This window comes from Peromyscus leucopus, chromosome 11, assembly GCF_004664715.2.
Source record: "Peromyscus leucopus breed LL Stock chromosome 11, UCI_PerLeu_2.1, whole genome shotgun sequence".
Classification (NCBI taxonomy): domain Eukaryota; kingdom Metazoa; phylum Chordata; class Mammalia; order Rodentia; family Cricetidae; genus Peromyscus; species Peromyscus leucopus.
The window spans coordinates 59,127,511-59,145,555 of NC_051072.1; the positions used below are offsets into that span (position 1 = coordinate 59,127,511).

Genomic DNA, 18,045 nt, shown 5'->3' on the forward strand with positions numbered 1-18,045 from the left:
AACACTATTGATCAAAATCCCTAGCATAGTCATACTTCTGTTTTTCCTTACTTGCCCTAACATTTTGTTACCCTTTGAGTGAAGGGTAAGTCAATTTAAATGACATAGACTAAGTGATGTGTGGAGTAATAATGACTACAGGTAGGGGAGAAATTAATTGGAGGCAACAGAAGACTATGCTGTAAAAGTCACTTCCAAAGTTGCCTTTGGCTGCTACTGGAATTTTAATTGGTGGGATACTATTCATCTTCAAACGGTAATCTGGAAAAGTAAAATATGTCTAGGGTAAAAGGAGATGAAAACTGATATTTTCTGAAGGGAGTCGTTTCCTGAATATGATCCGTGTTCATCTTGACAGAGATGAAGTGCGAAGACAGTCCAAAAGTCTTCTTCAGGAGCCAGGAAATAGCACTACTCCACCCCCAGAACACGACAAGAGAGGACTGTTCAGCCCATCCACCATAGGCATTTTCCTGTATACCCTGAACGTATTTATACTGGATGTGTTACTCACTCCCAAAGGAAGGAAAACGAACTGAAACCGCTAGGGACATAATGAATCGATTCTTCTCAGTGAAGGTTTCCTCAGTACTTCTAAATTAGTGTCACTCATTCCTCTCAGAGACAGTGCCTTGGTGGAAATAAACGGCTCTCTTCATGAGAACACGGTGTTCCCCTCTCACAGAAAGCCACGACCCACTGGGTACTCCTGTTTGGAATACTGGCCTCTGGGAGCATTCCTCCCATGGACCAGTGGTCTCTTAAGGTTGTTGGCTTTCTTCTAATCTGTCAATCAGCTCTCAGAAAATGTACCTTTTATTTATTTATTCATTTATTTATTTATTCATTCATTTATCTATTTATTTCTTTTAAGCTATTTACAGTTTACTAAAGAAGGCACTAAAAAGAAAAAAGTAAAGTAATTTCAACACTTTGCTAAAACTATTCATATTTATATCTGTATACATATAAAAGTAAAGACTAAAACTTAATAGGAGGAGTCCTTTGACAACATTCTGTTTTATTAAATAAAATGGAAAATACTCGCATTCAGATAAATAAACAAATCCATGATGATATATTTTTTATTAGATAATAGTTCTACTTTATATCATTAAAATGTAAATGCCACTGAAATGTGTATAAAGTTACTGAAAACTTTGGATACTGAAATAATTAAATAGAAATGGTTACCAGAAACTACATTTGGAATGAATAAATATTACATTTATTAGGAAATTAATTCACAGACTTTATTTCTTAATAACCATTGGGTTCTAAACAGCCAGCCAGTATGTTTTATTTTATGACATCACACTGGACCACTTACAGGAACATTTTGCCACCCTGAACTCCCCAAATGTACTGGCTACTTTGTTTACTTTTCCAGTGATAAATGAAAATAAAACAACATCTTTTCAAACGAATAGACTGTATCATTTGAGCACAACAGGCATATTCAATGGAAGAGAACAACTTAATCTAACACCCACCCCCTCCAAACGCCCCTGAGTTTAGGCTGGCTTTTATCAGTGAGTAGCTTCAATGTGCAAATAACTCTTTTAAGTAACTTTTTAGAAAGTGCTACCACTTGAAATGTTTTTTGTCCGTTGACATCATTCTCTGTGTGAAATGAATCGTAATTATCCACTCTTAATTTTACAATTACCCAGAGAGACCTAGGCTCAACATGATAATGTTTCAAAGGTTGTTAATCTAACAGATATTCCCTATGACTGAGGTAACTTTCTTTTTCACATAAACCTATATATTCCCCAAGACAGCAGTCATAAATCTGGGGTGGCCATCCTCACGCCACAGCTCTTCGTCTAGTCTGCACTCCCCTTTTCTCATCTCACTTGTTATAAAACTGCTTGTTGAAATACAGATGGAAAAGCCACCATTTGGAACCACATGCCTCTCAGATTAATAGCAGCAGTAGCAAAAGCTAGAAATACCTGAGGTAATTCTTTCTCCCCGTCTAGACTGAACCTGTTTATTGCAATGATATTTTATCTGACAATAAACTTTAAAAAGTGGAGGTGCTATGTTAAATAAAAACTGAAGAAAATAATAAAATTTGTTTACTATGTACATACATTATATGCACAATGCTCTGAAATATTTAAGGCACCAAGATATGTATGAAAGAGGAAAAAAAAAAAAAACACCAAACAGAAATGCTAGAAGTTTTACCTTGTCCTGAAATCCAGTTCAGAGGCGTTCAGAGTCCCACTTACTTGGGAGTTGGAGATGGAATGAGGCTAATGCTTCTCCTGACCTTAAGTTTGTCTCTGGGCGAGTGTGGTGTGGGTGTGGGTGTGTGCGTTCGAGCGCGTGTGTGCAGAATGTCTCTTTGTGGTGCTGGATGGCAGAGGTCCTGATCCGGGGATGAAGGAGGCACTTCTCACCACGAGCAGAAGAAAAGCAAAGCGTCACCAGGAGAGTTCTCCTCCCAGATCCTCTAATTACAGCCTAACATGCACTTCGTGCAAACTTCGGGGAAGGGAGGGGCAACTCTGTGCCCAGGCCTTGTAAAACAGCAGCCTTTTAGATGACTTTCCCTCTGCTCAGATCCGGATGATTCCGCTCTGGAGTTCAGGAAAAGCAGCAGGCCCGACCACAAGCCCCCACCCACACCATACCTCCTGCTCCCTGTCTACTCCGGCGTATGTCCACAGGAGATGCTGGGAGGGGTCTGTGGGATGAACTGTGGCCTCTGCTGACACCCCTACACAATTGTCACCTTGTTGTTTTAGTCTCTGCTTAAAAGGAAAACTCAAGGGTGGGAGACATCTTTCCCCTGCAGACAAGCAAGGCAACAGCCCCCTAAACTTCCTAAACTTTTATGCAAATGGCTTGTTCTGCTCCGATTGTTGGCTGCTGTACTCTGTATCAATGTTGGGCCAAATCTTCCTTAACCCACAACTGCTATTGTGTCCTTAGATGATAGTGCCTAAGAACCTGAGTTTATTTATAGAGTGAGGAATGCAAGGGGGAGTCTGGTGGGTGGGGTGGGGTTATAGATCTACACTCAGGATTAGAACCAGATGTCACGGGGCGCGCGCGAGCGGGGACACACACACACACACACACACACACACACACACACACACACACTTAAAATAACTACTGGGGAAGATGCTGGGATACGCGGGAAAACGCCTCCTGAACAAATAGACATTTATTTATAACTCAGGGGAGGGTCTATAGGTCCATTGATTCCCGCCTTGAGTAACCAAGGGGTTTGGAGAGGAAACGGCTTCATATTTCAATAACAGAGACACCTTTGATTGGGCCTAGGAAAAGCGGAAAGAAAGAAAACACACCGCAGGAAGCAAAGGGCTGTTGAAGCAGCCAGAGGAGGGAACTGGTCTGGCATCGGGGCTGAGGACAAGCAAACAAGCCCTAGGGCCCCACAAGCAGGGAGGAGGAGAGAGCCGCCGCTTGAGAGTGGGGCGCAATGCGGTGGGCGCGGGCCCTGGGCGGCATCCCGGGCACTCCGTGGTCCCCAACTGGCAGCCCAGGAGTCGCAGGAGGGAGGGCGGCTCACCCACTGCGGGCGGTGGGGGACACAGCTCGGGAGGGACGCAGGGGCGGGGCGGGGGCCGAGACACTGGTGGCTCGAGACCCTTGGCAGGTGGGCTAGTGAGGAGCAGGCTGGAAAGGGTGATCGGGGACTCCCGGATGGGGTAGGTGATTGGGTAGAAGCGCCCGTGGCGGCAGAGGCTGAAGATCGGAGTCCTTTGGCCAGCGGAGAGCGGCGCTATTGTCTTAGAGATAGAGCCCAAGTGGCGCGTCGTGGTCACTGCTTCCTCCGGGACCCCAGAGGGAGGCAGGGAAAGCGGTGGCCGTGGGCGGTGACCCCGCGCGCGGTGGGGCGGGTTCTTCCCGCCTTTTTTTGTGAGCTGTCTCAGACTGTTTGCCCCTAGGAGTGCCCCCACCCCCACCCTGCCTTACCATTGGGTTTTTAGGGATTTGGATGCCTGTTGGAGAGATTTTGTTTGTTTGTTTATTTCTCTGTTTTATTTTTATTTTGTAAAGGCGAACACATCCCTCCAAAAGAAGACAGTTAAATCTGAAATAAAGTATTTTAAAGTGAAGCCTTTAACCAGACACCTTTCTTGCCTCCCCCAAATTTGGGCAAAGTACTTGTCTTCACTTTGTTCTGTTTCTCCACGCAGAAACAGGCTACAAGTTTTGTTTTATTTTTATTTTTATTTTCATTTTTATTTTATTTTATTTTATTTATTTATTTATTTATTTTTGGTTTTTTGAGACAGGGTTTCTCTGTGTAGCTTTGCGCCTTTCCTGGAACTCACTTGGTAGCCCAGGCTGGCCTCGAACTCACAAAGATCCTCCTGGCTCTGCCTTCAGTGTGGCTGGGATTAAAGGCATGCTACAAGTTTTACAGTTTTACGTCAATCATTTGGTGGCTCCCAAGACAGCTGATATTTAAGGTCCCACATTAACTGCCAATAAAAATAAGGCACACCTCTGCTTTTCAGCTAAGAAGAATCTGTATGCAATTTTTTGAAAACCGTCAGGGTGGTGGGTACTTTAAAAAGCACCATCCAAATGGGAAAGCTGGTGGTGAGCAGCCATGAAATTGTATGAAGACAGTTTAAATACTCCTTTAGCTCCTTCAGTTTAAAAGCGTAATTTCATGCAGTTGCCTGGGAAGTATATCAGATCGGATGACTCAGGACGGCACTTGTACTTCTGTGTGTGTGCGTGTGTGTGTGTGTGTGTGTGTGTGTGTGTGTGTGTACCAGAATTTATTTATTTATATTTTAATCATTTCAAGTAGGACCCTATCAATTGAGACAGGTTTTCAGAAATGAGGGCCTCTGAGTTGCAACTCTCCACAAAGCCACGCTGTCCATCCTTCCCCACTCCCGTGTCCAGCCTCCATTTCCCAATTGGTTGCTTGGTAACTAGTCTTTACTGAAAGGTCTCTAGGCATTTCATTACAAATTTTTATCTTGTGAAGAGTGTGTGTGTTTTAAAGTGTTAGTCAGGATTGATTGGATTGATGTTATTATATGCAATTCCAATCTTTTAGGTCAAGTATTTTGCTTTCTCTTTCTAGAAGACATTTGTGTATGTGTGTGTGTGTGTGTGTGTGTGTGTGTGTGTGTGTGTTCAATGAACATGCATCAAAAAGTCTTATAATGGTATACACTATTTAGGTCAACTGTTCAAATTTTTCATTAAACTACAGATATTAAAACAAACAGGTTAAAATATCTAAAATGCATGTGTAATTAAATACAGAGCTATTTTCTTCCCTTAAGATTTTTACAATGGTATAAATTATAAAAATTTAGATGATATAAATATCTTTCCAAGGAAAACATACCAAATGTACTCTTTTTATCCTTCTAATGATTAATTAATAAAAATTAATTAATCCATCCAATTATTAATTAATATAATTAATTAATTCAAATGGTTTTGTAAACTGTAACTTTCATTTTTGCTTATTGTAACATAATTTGATTAAGCAGGAAACCCCAGATAAACTAGAATATTCAACCATTCTTTTTTCCCTAATTCATCAACAAAGGAAATTTTCTCTGGTTTTCACCCCATTCAGGTCTGGATGTGTGTACAATATAAACATAGCATTAACATTTTCAACATTAAAAAAAATAGGAACCTAAGATATTGTTAGTCTTTGATATGGAATGAATTCATTTCCAAGCAGAATGTTATTCCTCCTGGCATATTATACTTCTAATAAAATATACATTTATATTCAAATGGAGATTATCTCAATTCATCCCCTCCTCAAACTCCCAAACAGGCTGTTCTATTATCCATTAAATTCCAGAGAATTGCTTCCCTGTGAACTCTTGTTTCCTGGAATTTTTGCCTCGGGCTAATATTATACCTGGTTGAACATCTGCTAAGATAAAGGTGCAACTACATGCACTCCGAGGCACGGGGGAGAAAAGCCATTTGACCTTTCTGTCTGAGGGCTCAGAACTTCATTAAAGCGCCTCTTGGGATTGTGGGCATAACCATGAGAAAGACATCGTTTGTAATTAAGTCCTTCCCACTGGCTATATTCCTGTTGAACTCAATGATTAAAATACAAATTCAATATTCTCAATGGTCACAAAGCATTTGATAAAAGGTTATTTGACTCTTAATGCAACGGGGGGTGAGGGAGGAGGGTTCCAAGGGCCCGCTTTCTGTGCTCACGTTCAGCCACGGTTCTGCAGACAGACGCTTCAAAAGGGCACGCGAAATAATTAGGCAATAAATTGTTCAAATGCTAAGAGCTGCGCTGCTCCAGAAGCTGGTAAGTCCAACTGGATACCACAACCAGTGATAAATAGCCTCAACTCCAGAGAAGTTCATGCCTCCATGTGCCCATGTTTGTTCCTGGTTTGGCTTTGCTTTCCCGGGACCACCAATCAACCTTCCTTCCCTTAATCGCCTCCTCTCTCAGTGTTTCTTCTGTACAGATTCTCCAAGCTGGTCTTTTATTTTCCCCAGATGGATTATCATGTATTTCATTATTAACTATATTCTTCTCTACTAACATTCAGTTACATCTCTTTTTTTAAAAAAAAAATAGATTTAAATTTGCACAATGATAACTAATTAGAGATGATGAGAACTAATTGGAGATGAAGTACATCAAAATCAGAATACAATGAAACTCAAAGAAATAGTTAGATGCACAGAAATGTGCAAAAATAGAATACCCATTTATTGACATTTTTTAAAACATTTCTCTCTCTCGTTTACAGTTCCACATTATGACCAAGAGCATCCCTTTGCTCTGCTGTGATGTGTTGTATTTTTATTCATATTTTCATATAAATATAATATAATCTTATAGTGTCATATAAGATGTCTGAGGACACATATCAGATCTCTACATCTTCAGCTTCCCTATAGGGCATTACAGTTAGAAACTTACCAAAACCGGCTATTGCTATCATTGAAAGTGGTGGTAAAAGAGATTATTTGTATGTAGAAAGAAAAAATGAGTAAAGAAGGGTATTGAATGAGCTACTTTAGAGTGTTTTGCATCTAATAGCTAGTGGCATAAATAATAAATCGTCAAAGGTTGATTAATAATTTTATTATTGTTATTGATCTAATATAATTAAAAGAAACATAATACATATTTTTCTTCCCTGCTTGGCTGATGAATGATTGTATAAATGACAATCAATGAAGATGAACTGTTTTGTTCTTTTGAGAAACTAGGTTAAGGTTAGTGAGAAAATACTGTTATTATCTTAGAATTACAATATCAGTCACTTGAATATTGATTTTTTCCCCCCTTGCATCTGTGGAGCTCTTTTAAATTTTAACCAGTAATAACTATAAATAAGCACGGTCCTCTTTGTATTTTATTTCTGTTCTTTTCTTGTAACTTTCAAAGGAAAGGTTGTCAAGTCTAATTGGGCTGTGGTGATTTATATCTAGTCTTTAAGGGTAAAATGGGTGAATTAGCTAATGCATCAAGGTTGGCAGAGGGCAAACCTGTTCAGAAAAGCCTGGAGTGTAGAGCTGCAGTTATTTTGAAGAAATGGAAAATATTTTAAAGTTGTTAGAAGGAAAGAGTCCTACAAACTAGTATCAGAAGTCTATGAAGACAGATTTAAAGATGAGCAGAAATGCCAAGGTCAGGAACAATCTATCAGAAGACTAGAAGGTAATAACACAGAAATATTTAGAACAATTTGTCTTTCTCAAATTTTTATTAATCTGGTTTAAATAAGTATCTGGTTGCTTCAAAATTTTATATATGTTTATGTTAAAGTTGATAGGCACAATGCAACTTTTCTAATATTCCCATCAACAGAATTACTTCCGTCTTGACATGACAGACTAGGGTAAGGATTTGTTAGGATTTGTTAAAGAACAGTTAAGCTTCCCCTCCATGAATATAATATACATAATTTTCTGATACCATTTTGTGTTAGAATCACCAGAAAGCTCAATTTATTTTATGATCTGACAAAGTCGAACAATTTGGAAGGGGTCTTTGAATAGTACATGTGGAAGTGGTCTTACAATGCATTTATCTCCAACACTTCCTTTCACAGACTAGCCCAGCCTATTGATTCTACCGAGAAAGAGGAAATCTGTGATTCTTTCTTCCCACTATCTAGTTGCTCCAACATATGGCTAAATTAAGACACTAAAGGCTAAACTCTATCAGCAACTGAGCAAAAGAGCAAGAGGAAACATTTCTCCTTTTGGGCCTAATTACTGCTAGCTTCCTTGTGTAAGATGCAATAATTCTTCAGTAGCTCTGACCTTAATGTCAAGCTTGCTGGAGTAAATGCCTACTGTTATACTTCTTTTAGGCTTAAAGGCAAGCTAATTTTGGAGCATGAGAATACTAAAATGATAAAAAGTGGTCCATCTCTCAGCTCATGCATGTATGTGTAGAATTGTCAATCAATTAGCTTCAGAATCTGGGACCTCTGCTTTTTCTCCAATTGTGGCTTTCACCGTCAATCCTTCTTTTCCAATAACACTTCAACAGATGGATAATGCTGTTTCAAAATTAAAGGAAGCTAAACTGATCTAACTTGGTGCTTTCCCTGACAGGAAAGTAAATTGAGTCCAGTGAGTAAAGGCTTGTCCTAAAGTCAATCTGTTATTTTGCTTTTATAGCTGTCCATTTCTTCATTGAGACACAGGTGCAGGTGTTTATGTATTTCTTCTAGAACATAGCCAGAATTAATTTTTTCTTTTTCTGTGTTCATTACTTGATTTCTATACTGTGGAATGTACTACAATTCAAATATTACTTTCTTAACTTATCTGTTTTCCCTGTTATGTCAAGGGCATATTGCTTGATTATGTCTAATTCATTTGTAAATCTTTTTAGCTTAATTTTTACTTTATTATTTTTATTTAAGTTTTTTTTATTCATTTTACATACCAACCACAGATCCCCTTCTCATTATCCTTCCACTCCCCTCTAGCCTTCTCCCCCTGAGCCCACCCCCCATCCACTCCTCCAGAAGGCTAAGTCCTCCCATGGGGAGTCAGCAAATCTTGGTACATTCAGCTGAGGCAGGACCAAGCCCCTCCCTCCTGCATCAAAACCCAGGATAGCTAAAACAATCCTGTATGATAAAGCAACTTCTGGAGGCATCTCCATCCCTGACTCCAAGCTCTACCATAGAGCTATAGTAATAAAAACAGCTTAGTTTTGACATAAAAAAAAGATGACATGTGGACCAATGGCAACCATTTGAAGACTCTGACATTAATCCACACATCTATGAACACCTGATTTTTGACAAAGAAGCCAAAATGGTACAATGGGAAAAAGAAAGCATCTTCATCTGTAAACCTTCAAATGCTCCTTCTCATCCCACCTCAAGCACAGTATCTACACATGTCAGTGTACAGCAAGATTGTTGAATCTAACCTGGACTGCTGAGGGCATATGTTAGTGGCAAGAAATTTCAAGGCAGTTTTCAGTTAGATTTGTTTTTTTAAACATTTGTTTATTTCCTGTATGTGTGTGTGAGCTCATGTGTGTGCAACCGCCTTTGAGTCATAGCACATGTGTCACCATCAGAAGGTGGTGCGTGGAAGTCTGTTTTCTTCTTCCATCCTGCGGGTCTAGGGATTGAACTCTGGGTGTCAAGCATGGTGGCAATGGCGGCAAGCACCTTTCCATATGGATCACCTCCTAGCTCAGCGTTAGATTCTTTAGGATTTGTCTTCTATTAGAAAATCAAAAGCACACACAGAAAACAAGGATAAAACAAAACCACAAGTACAACAGCATATTTTGACTTGGGACTCAATTTGATTCATTTAATGGTCCTCGGACGTATTATCTTTTCATTTTGAATATATTGTTGTGATTGAAGCCCATTCCTTGGAACAGGCATCCTGGTTGTTTGGCCTGCCCGTTATCTTCTTCACAAGGGTCAACATTGGTGTACCTTTAATACTATTGCATTTTTTCATCGTTCTGAACATAGCATTCCTTTTATCAAAACCTTTTCCAACAAGGCTTCCTAGAGAGCAGAGCTCACAAAGCAGAGCTAGGTATTTGATTTTGTGACCTAGATATTACAATCGACACCGATTTACTGTACTTGGCCTCAATGAGCCTTGCTTCACTTTCCCAATTAGTCAAGCAGTAGAGACGTCTCTGGATCTGGTTCACAGACTGGACTTGTTTGCTAGACTCTGACAACTCCTTAAATATATTTTAATTACCTAAGTCACTGTGCATGAAGCTTCTTAAGTAAACAGCACCCTTCAGAATGGAACTTTGTACTCCACTTCTGAAGTTTCTCTGCTTTTATATCTAGACTCAAATAATAGAGAAATCTTTTGTAGAGGAAACACTGTACTTGATACTATTGTATCATGGTTGTGATCCATTGGTGGAGTCTCTTGTGACCACAAGGCTTAATGCACCTGGAGTATTTCTTACTGAGCAAGGTTTTAAAGTACAGAAGCCCTTCCCTCATCCAGAGCTTTCATTAAAGAACCCACAATGGGTCGTACTGCTCTCTTGAGTTTTCATTTTTAATGCTGCCGTGTAGTTTCAGAAGCTGTCTGTGGGCTCCGGAGAGCTCCTGCTCCATGTCAACATAGAAAACACAAACAAATGCATGTTTGGGAAAATGTCATACCTTTTAATTCAAACCATGTCCTAATAAATTTATTAAGAGTCTAGAGAGCTTGGGGGGGGGATAAGTTGTAGATAAATAATGTTGGGCACGAGGAGCACACTCAGCCTTTTGAGAAGGGTTTCCTTGTGCTTAGCTGACCAGTAGGCAGGCAGCTTCATCCACTGCTGATGCTCAATAATTAATCTTCCTTTAGTCTTTGTTCGTGGTGGAATTATTTTCCATTTTGCATTTTTGCTATTAAAACCATGAATTATTGAATGCGGTGTTAAGGTTCAGTGCATCAGTTTCATCTCATTGTAAAATATGTATGTCATATTGTGATCACCCTCCTAAAAGGGAACTATGGATCTGACTTCCTTCTATCACATGTCTAGAAATAATTGAGCTTGAAGCGTATTTTGTCACACTAATTCTTCAAAGTTCTGCCTGTCAAAGGATCTTTTTCCTTAGGGCCTAGAAAGGAAAGAAGACTCTTAAATAATAAAATACTCAATTTTAATGCCTATAATCTTTCTGTATAGTGGCACTATCAAAGGGTAGGAATTAATAGGCAATGGTTATATTTTTCTTTTCTTTCTTTTTATTAATATTTTTAAATTAGACTTTTAGGGAGAGAGTAAATTGATATAATCTGTTTTTATTGGTTTAATAGGGTAAGTGTTTTGGTTAAGGGTTATGTTCTATTTCAAATTGCAAGCAGATTTTACCTTAAACTATTATTTGGAAAGCCACAAATGATTAAAAAAAGTTATCTTTTTTAATGCTATCAGTCAGGTAAGCTTGTGTCTCTGTTTCAAAATGCTTCTGGGCACCTAGGAAGGGGTTTGCTTTAGTTACTCCTTGCTGTGTATTGAAGACAGTGCAAACAGGTGGAGAGATGGAGATGTCTCAATGGGGCAAAGTGTTTGCTATGGAAGGACAAGGGCAGCTGTCATACAAAAAGCTGGGCATGGCTGAGTGTGCATGCAGTCCCAGGAATGAGAGTAGGTGGGTCGGAGACGTGGATGCTGAGCAGGCCAGTAGAAATGCTGACCTTCAGGTTGAATGACAGATGATGTCATAGTATAACAAGGAAGGAAGCAATAGAGGAAAACCCCAGTGTTCTGCTTTAGCCTCCACATGCAAGTGTATATCACACATACACACACACATCATACACACACACACATGCATATTATATACACACACACAGTATCACTGCTTTGGCCTCCACACGCAAGTGTATATCACACATACACACACACACACAGTATCACTGCTCTGGCCTCCAAATGCAAGTCTATATCACACTTATGCACACAACATACACATATACACCATATCATGTAAACATCCAATAAATAAGCACAAATTTATAAAAATTAGTATAATGCACCTATATGTTTATATATGCTTTGTGTATTTGTTCATATTTGAACCTATTATGTTTATGTGTATGTATGTATTTTTGTACATGTGTATGCTCAGTGTGTATGTGTTTATCCATGTGCAAGTCATTATCCATCAAGGTCTTCACATCCTTGACAGAGCACATCCCCTTTCAGGAAAATAATTCTATCTCTGAATCTTTAATCCTGAATAAAGTTACAAAGGGCCAGTCTTTTTAAAATCCTAATTATCTTGCTAGGATAATTTTGGTTGATTTATCTCAAAATATCATTTTACTTTCTCCTACTAAGAAGTGTTTACCAGTGCATGAATATAATCATGTCTGTTTTTAATTGAACTTAGTAAATAGCTTTTGGGAGAAATTACATTCTTGATCTGTTAAGATATTTAAAATCTTGCTTGTAAAAAGAAGAAAACCCTGCATTTGTTATTTGTGAACTTAAATCTCTATAAAATTATATTTTAAATAGGTTAAATAATTATAGTTATACCGTGTAAGATTACATCTTCCAAGTTCTAAACATTTTTAGTAATTAGAAGTGTAGTTACAGGAAAACAAGATCATTAAAAACCCTTAATTAAGCTCCTTTCCCTTGCAATTGCTTTCTTATGACAGTTTCCACAGGATTAATGATAAAGTGCGGAGAATTCAGTCGATTTGGGATAAATGATACATGAAGTTTTCCTCCTGTGGAATACGGTTTCAGCTTTCTTGTCCCGCCCTCCTCGGGCATCCTAACCCCTTCAGAGGAGTTATTTGGTGAGTTTGATACCTGTCTTCTCCAGTAGCAGGGAGTTACCCTATGGCAGGAACGCAGTGCAGCCAGTCTCTGCTCGGTTGTTAGTTTCTTCGATAAATCTTGACCAATATTTGGCTATTTAAAAATAATGAAGTTATTTTAAAACATAAAATCAAAAAATAAAATAACTGCACCGCAAAATTTGAATTTCATGGCCAGTATGTCCTTAACCAAATATTTGAATAGCCCTGTTGCTTGAGCACAGACTGTTTTCCTAACTAGTTCATAGAGTCTCCCCAGCAAATCTGCCTCCGGGTCTATTCATCAGAGATCACATTGAGTGAGATTGAACTGAGATGATCCTATGTATGAACAGAGCAGGAGGCAGCATGGGTGGTATAATTCAAGGGACTGAAAGAGGCCTGTCTCTTCCAAAATAGTTCCAGCAAGCTTCTGTGGTATATGGAGAACACCTCACTGGGCGTATTTTGCAGATGTTGTTATTAAAATTTGTCCAGGAAGGCCATTTTATCTTCTTTTTTTTCCAGGTGGTTGTAAAATAGAATGACACACTACCCCCTTTTAAGGTACAGCACGAATAATTGAATGTTAGGATGCGAAGGGCAATCTTCTGATCTGAAAATAACATAAAAAGGGTACGACTATTTTCTTGGGCAGACAGAGATTTTTAACTGGAAAAGTTGAGAAGTAAAACTTTGCAAAATCTTGGCACAGATCTGTCAGACACAGATCAAAAGGTCCTTTCCTAAGAAGGAGAACAGAGCAACACGGTAAATAGGAGCAGTTATCTGAACACATTACAATGTGTGAAAATATGGGAAAAACGAATATTTCTGGAAAATTAAAGAACTTTTTTGTTCTTTCTCTCTCTTTCTCTTCCGTGTGTGTGTGTGTGTGTGTGTGTGTGTGTGTGTGTGTGTGTGAGAGAGAGAGAGAGAGAGAGAGAGAGAGAGAGAGAGAGAGAGAGAGAGAGAGAGAGAGAGGTGAGTAAGACAACAGGACCAACATTGGATGAGCAATGATGCAGAAGGACAGACATAAGGGTACAGAAGGAGGGTTGCTTAGCAACACAAAGACCATCAAAGCAACGGGACCTCCTCAGAAGAGACTCCTTGGCTCTGGGATCACCATCTGCCTGTGAAAGAAATGAAAGTGTGACTGGCTAGTGACAGCCCAGATTTCATTTGCTTCATAATCTTATTTAAGGCTGACTTTCTTCGTTAGAGTTCCCATTTTGTCTTTCTGCTTGTATTAGGTGGTAATGTGTTCTACACTAGCTGGAAGGCAGACTGAAGAAGGAAGATAGGAAAGGAATAGATTGGGTTATTTCCTAATCATTAAGAATTTGAGTTGATTTCAGATCTGTGTGCTAGAATTTCCCATTTTAGCAAATCTTGAATGTACAATGTGTATCCTGAGTTGTGACGTGGATGGTGGGCTCTTCAGCAGATTTCAGAACTTATCTGCTCCATGTAACTGATGCAATACACTATTTGACTATCATCAGATTTAGTTTTTGACAAAATATTTCTTTTCCTGGGGTAATTAAAGGAGCATGTACACAGAACCCAGAGAGGACAAAACAGAGTTCATAGATGTTCGATGATACTTAAATCTGAAACACCCCCTGATTATAGGCAGCTTACTTCACCTCTCTCAACTGACAGTTCATCTACTCTAAAGATAAGAATGGTTCCTGACTGCTGGGTTACCTAAGGGTTAAATGAACTGGGGCAGGAAGTCAGCATGCCACATATTGCCAACTGCTCAGTGAATATCAGCTGTCATTGCTCAGCGGAGCAGCCTTCTGAGCCTGATTAGACTGGACCTATCTTGGAATTAAAGGAGATCCTGAAATTCTTGAAATCTTTTGTAGATTTCAATTGAACTACCCATAATGTTTTTTTTCACAGGAACTTAATCTAGCTATGCTACCAGAGAAATAATTTGAGTTTTAATTATGGAAAACATCATACTACATGCTAGACAGTTTAACAGGTCAAATGTGGTGACAGTTTTTTTGTGTTCTGACAAATAAAGCTTGCCTGGAGATCAGAGGGTAGATCTAGCCACTAGTAAACCACAGAGGCCAGGCAGTGGTGGCACACACCTTTAATCCCTGCACTTGGGATCTCATGCCTTTGATGCCAGTACTTGGCAGGCACATGCCTTTAATCCCAGCACTTGGGAGGAGGAGACAGGAAGTGATGTGACTGGGCAGAGAGAGGAAGAGATAAGGCAGATTAGAGACAGGAGCTCCCCCAAATTCAGGCTGAGGAGTTGGCGAGGTAAGAGGTAGCTCTGGCTTGCTCCTTTGTCTCTCTGATCTTTCAGCATTTACCCTGATATCTGGCTCCAGGTTTTTATTATTGAGACCAATTAGAATTCACACTACAGCCAACTACTCCAGGTAGTTAAATTAAGCACACACCCTGGAACTTTCCTTGTACACATTACAATAGATTTTGTTGCTGTTGACTTGAACTCTATCAGTGTAGACTGGCTGCTGCCTCCTCCATATTTCTCTTCTGGAGACAACTTTGATACTGCATGGTCCATCTTTGCAGCTTCTGATGGCTTCCATATTACATGTACTTAAAATGATTTATTCCCATAGGTTTTATGATACTATTCTCTCCTGGCTCTTATAAATCTGTCACCACTGTATCTTTGTTTTTCAGCTTTTTCCTGCTCTGCCATAACTTTAACGCTTTCCAGGTTTCACTCCTTAATCTGCTGTTCTTTTTCCTCTTTATACGATTTCCATAGATGATCTCATACATCTATTATATGCTAACCACTTGTAAATCTGCATCTCTAGATTTTAGATTCTGTGTTGAGATGTGTTTCTCTGTGTTAAAATGGACCATCTCCATATGAACCAGACCCACATTAAATCTCTTCTTTCCTGCCTTGATATTCAGAATCCTCATCCATCTTTCCCTTTATCCAGAAAGCTCCAGATCATTCTCAGATACTCTTGCATTCTCATCCAGTCAAATGTACTTTTTTATGTTTTTCATATGGTTCTATGTACCTGAATAATTACTTCATTCCTATCATTTATTTACTGGTTTTTTTGAGACAGGGTTTCTCTGTGTAGTTTTGGTGCCTGTCCTGGAGCTCACTACGTAGACCAGGCTGTCCTCGAACTCACAGAGATCTGCCTGGCTTTGCCTCCCGAGTGTTGGGATTAAAGATGTGCGCCACCACCACCTGGCCTGTCATTGCCTTCTTATATCTTTATTATTTAAATAGCTTTTTAGAATGTCTTAAAAATTTCCATTCTCTCTTTCACTTTCAACAATGATATATGCCAATCCTTAAGTAGCATTTATTACCTGGTGTCTCTGTTCTCAGTATTTACTTACATATAAAATTTTACTGCCAAAGAGAACCCAGTGATGAACTCTAAACCCCTGCGTTTCACATAAAGATAGTCAAGACACACAAAGGTTTAATAATTTGGTCAAGAACACAGAACTAACTAGTGGTTAAAGCAAGCTGGAAATCCGCACAGTTGAGTTACAGAATCCATGTTGTTTATTTCTATTCATCTATAGTCAAGGAATTTATTAAAAATCGTTGTTTTCCTTGTTGCTAATTCTCCATGAAAGAAAATCTCAGTCAGCATCCCTGAAAGATTTGGTCTGTAGCTGTATAGACGGCCTTCCTACACATACTATATAAGAATATGTACAGTAATTGGTGGCAAGGATCAGGCTTGCTCCTTGTCTTTTCATACTCTCCATGGATTTTGGCTTCCAGTGTTCTGTAATTTAATTAGTACACTTCTTTCCTTTTTTGTTGTGTTGTTTATGAAACTGACTTAGAATTCACTATGTAGTTGAGGCTGTCTTCAAACTTGCTATATTCCTGCCATGGTATTCTCTGTGCTGGGTTAGAGATGTGCCCCACTGCACTCTGACACCACAGTATAAAAAGTTTAAACAGTTAGGTTGCAAATGCTCTTATAGATTAGTAGATTATTATTATTATTATTATTGTTATGTTGTTGTTGTTGTTAATGTTCCTGGAAGAATTTTAAAAAGTCCCACTCGCGAGTTCCCCAGATTTCTAGCTCAACTCCTTAGTGCTTCCATACCTTTTCCTATATATTGAAACAAACGCCAATCCAGATACTGCTATGACAGAGTTTTATAAAAGGGAAGTCTCAAATCAATTGACTTGTAAGTAGAGATATTATTTTATTGGGATCACCTAATTACATGAGTCCCTTTAAAAGCAGTGTGTGTGTGTGTGTGTGTGTGTGTGTGTGTGTGTGTGTGTGTGTGTTCTCCTTTTAAAAAGCAATCAAGAGGTTCCAATCTTTAGGAGGGATAGATCAGCCTTGAATGGCCTGAAGATGTAGAGGAGGATATTGTGTAAGAATGAGAAATGGTGGGAATAGATAGAGTAAGTCATCTAATTTGTAGGCAACTTTATTTCTTGAAGACTGTTGTGATGTTCTCACATCTTGATTTTAGTAATTTGAATCTTCCCTCTCATTGATCAATCCAACTAAAGCCTTATCATTTTTTTTATTTCTTTCACTTTTGCCTATGTTGATTTTCTCTAATATTTTCTATTCTCTCTTACTTCCATCTTCTTTAATATGTTTCCCTCTGTTTAATTTGGGTTTATATTCTACTTCTGTTTGTAATATATTGAGGTAAAAGTTCAGGTTGTTCATCTGTGGTCATTTAATTTTGGTGTATATATCATTAACTATCCCTCTATGGACTATTTTGACCTCATTACACATACTTTAATATATTATGAATTTGTTCTTGTTAGTCTGTAATGAAACAGTATGATTTCATATTTGGCCCATCATTAATTAGGACTGTGCTGATTTCCCCTCGTTACCTAAATGTCATTCCTCTCTGATGTCTAATTTTATCCTATTGTGGTTGAAGACTATAAGCTTGAAGTTTTCTATCATAGAAAACCTTCTGAGGGCTGGAGAGATGACTCAGCCATTAGAGGCTAAGCTCATAACAAAAAATATACGAAAACCTTTTGAGCCTTGTTTCCTGTTCCAGTTTATGTTCTCTCATGAACAGTGTTTCAACATCATTGAGGAAAATGTACTGTTTGGAAAGGTCCTACAGCTGTGGACCATGTCTACCCAACAGCTCTCAAACTCCATTTATTTGTTGTTGTTCTTCTTGTTTTCGTTGATACTGGTGTACTAAATTCTCCGATGCTTTTTAATTCTCTCATCAGTTTTGTTGTATCTTTCTTAG

At 38.8% G+C, this 18,045-nt stretch overlaps 1 protein-coding gene across 1 annotated transcript in view; it reads right to left on the reverse strand.

Moving 5' to 3' along the window:
- Hapln1 (hyaluronan and proteoglycan link protein 1) overlaps window positions 1–2,643 on the reverse strand; it is a 69,950-nt gene extending 67,307 nt beyond the window's left edge. The window contains exon 1 of the mRNA XM_028854148.2: window positions 2,197–2,643. The gene's annotated coding sequence lies outside the window, so the exon portion shown is untranslated. The remainder of the gene's footprint in view (window positions 1–2,196) is intronic.
- Between the last annotated feature and the right edge of the window lie 15,402 nt (window positions 2,644–18,045).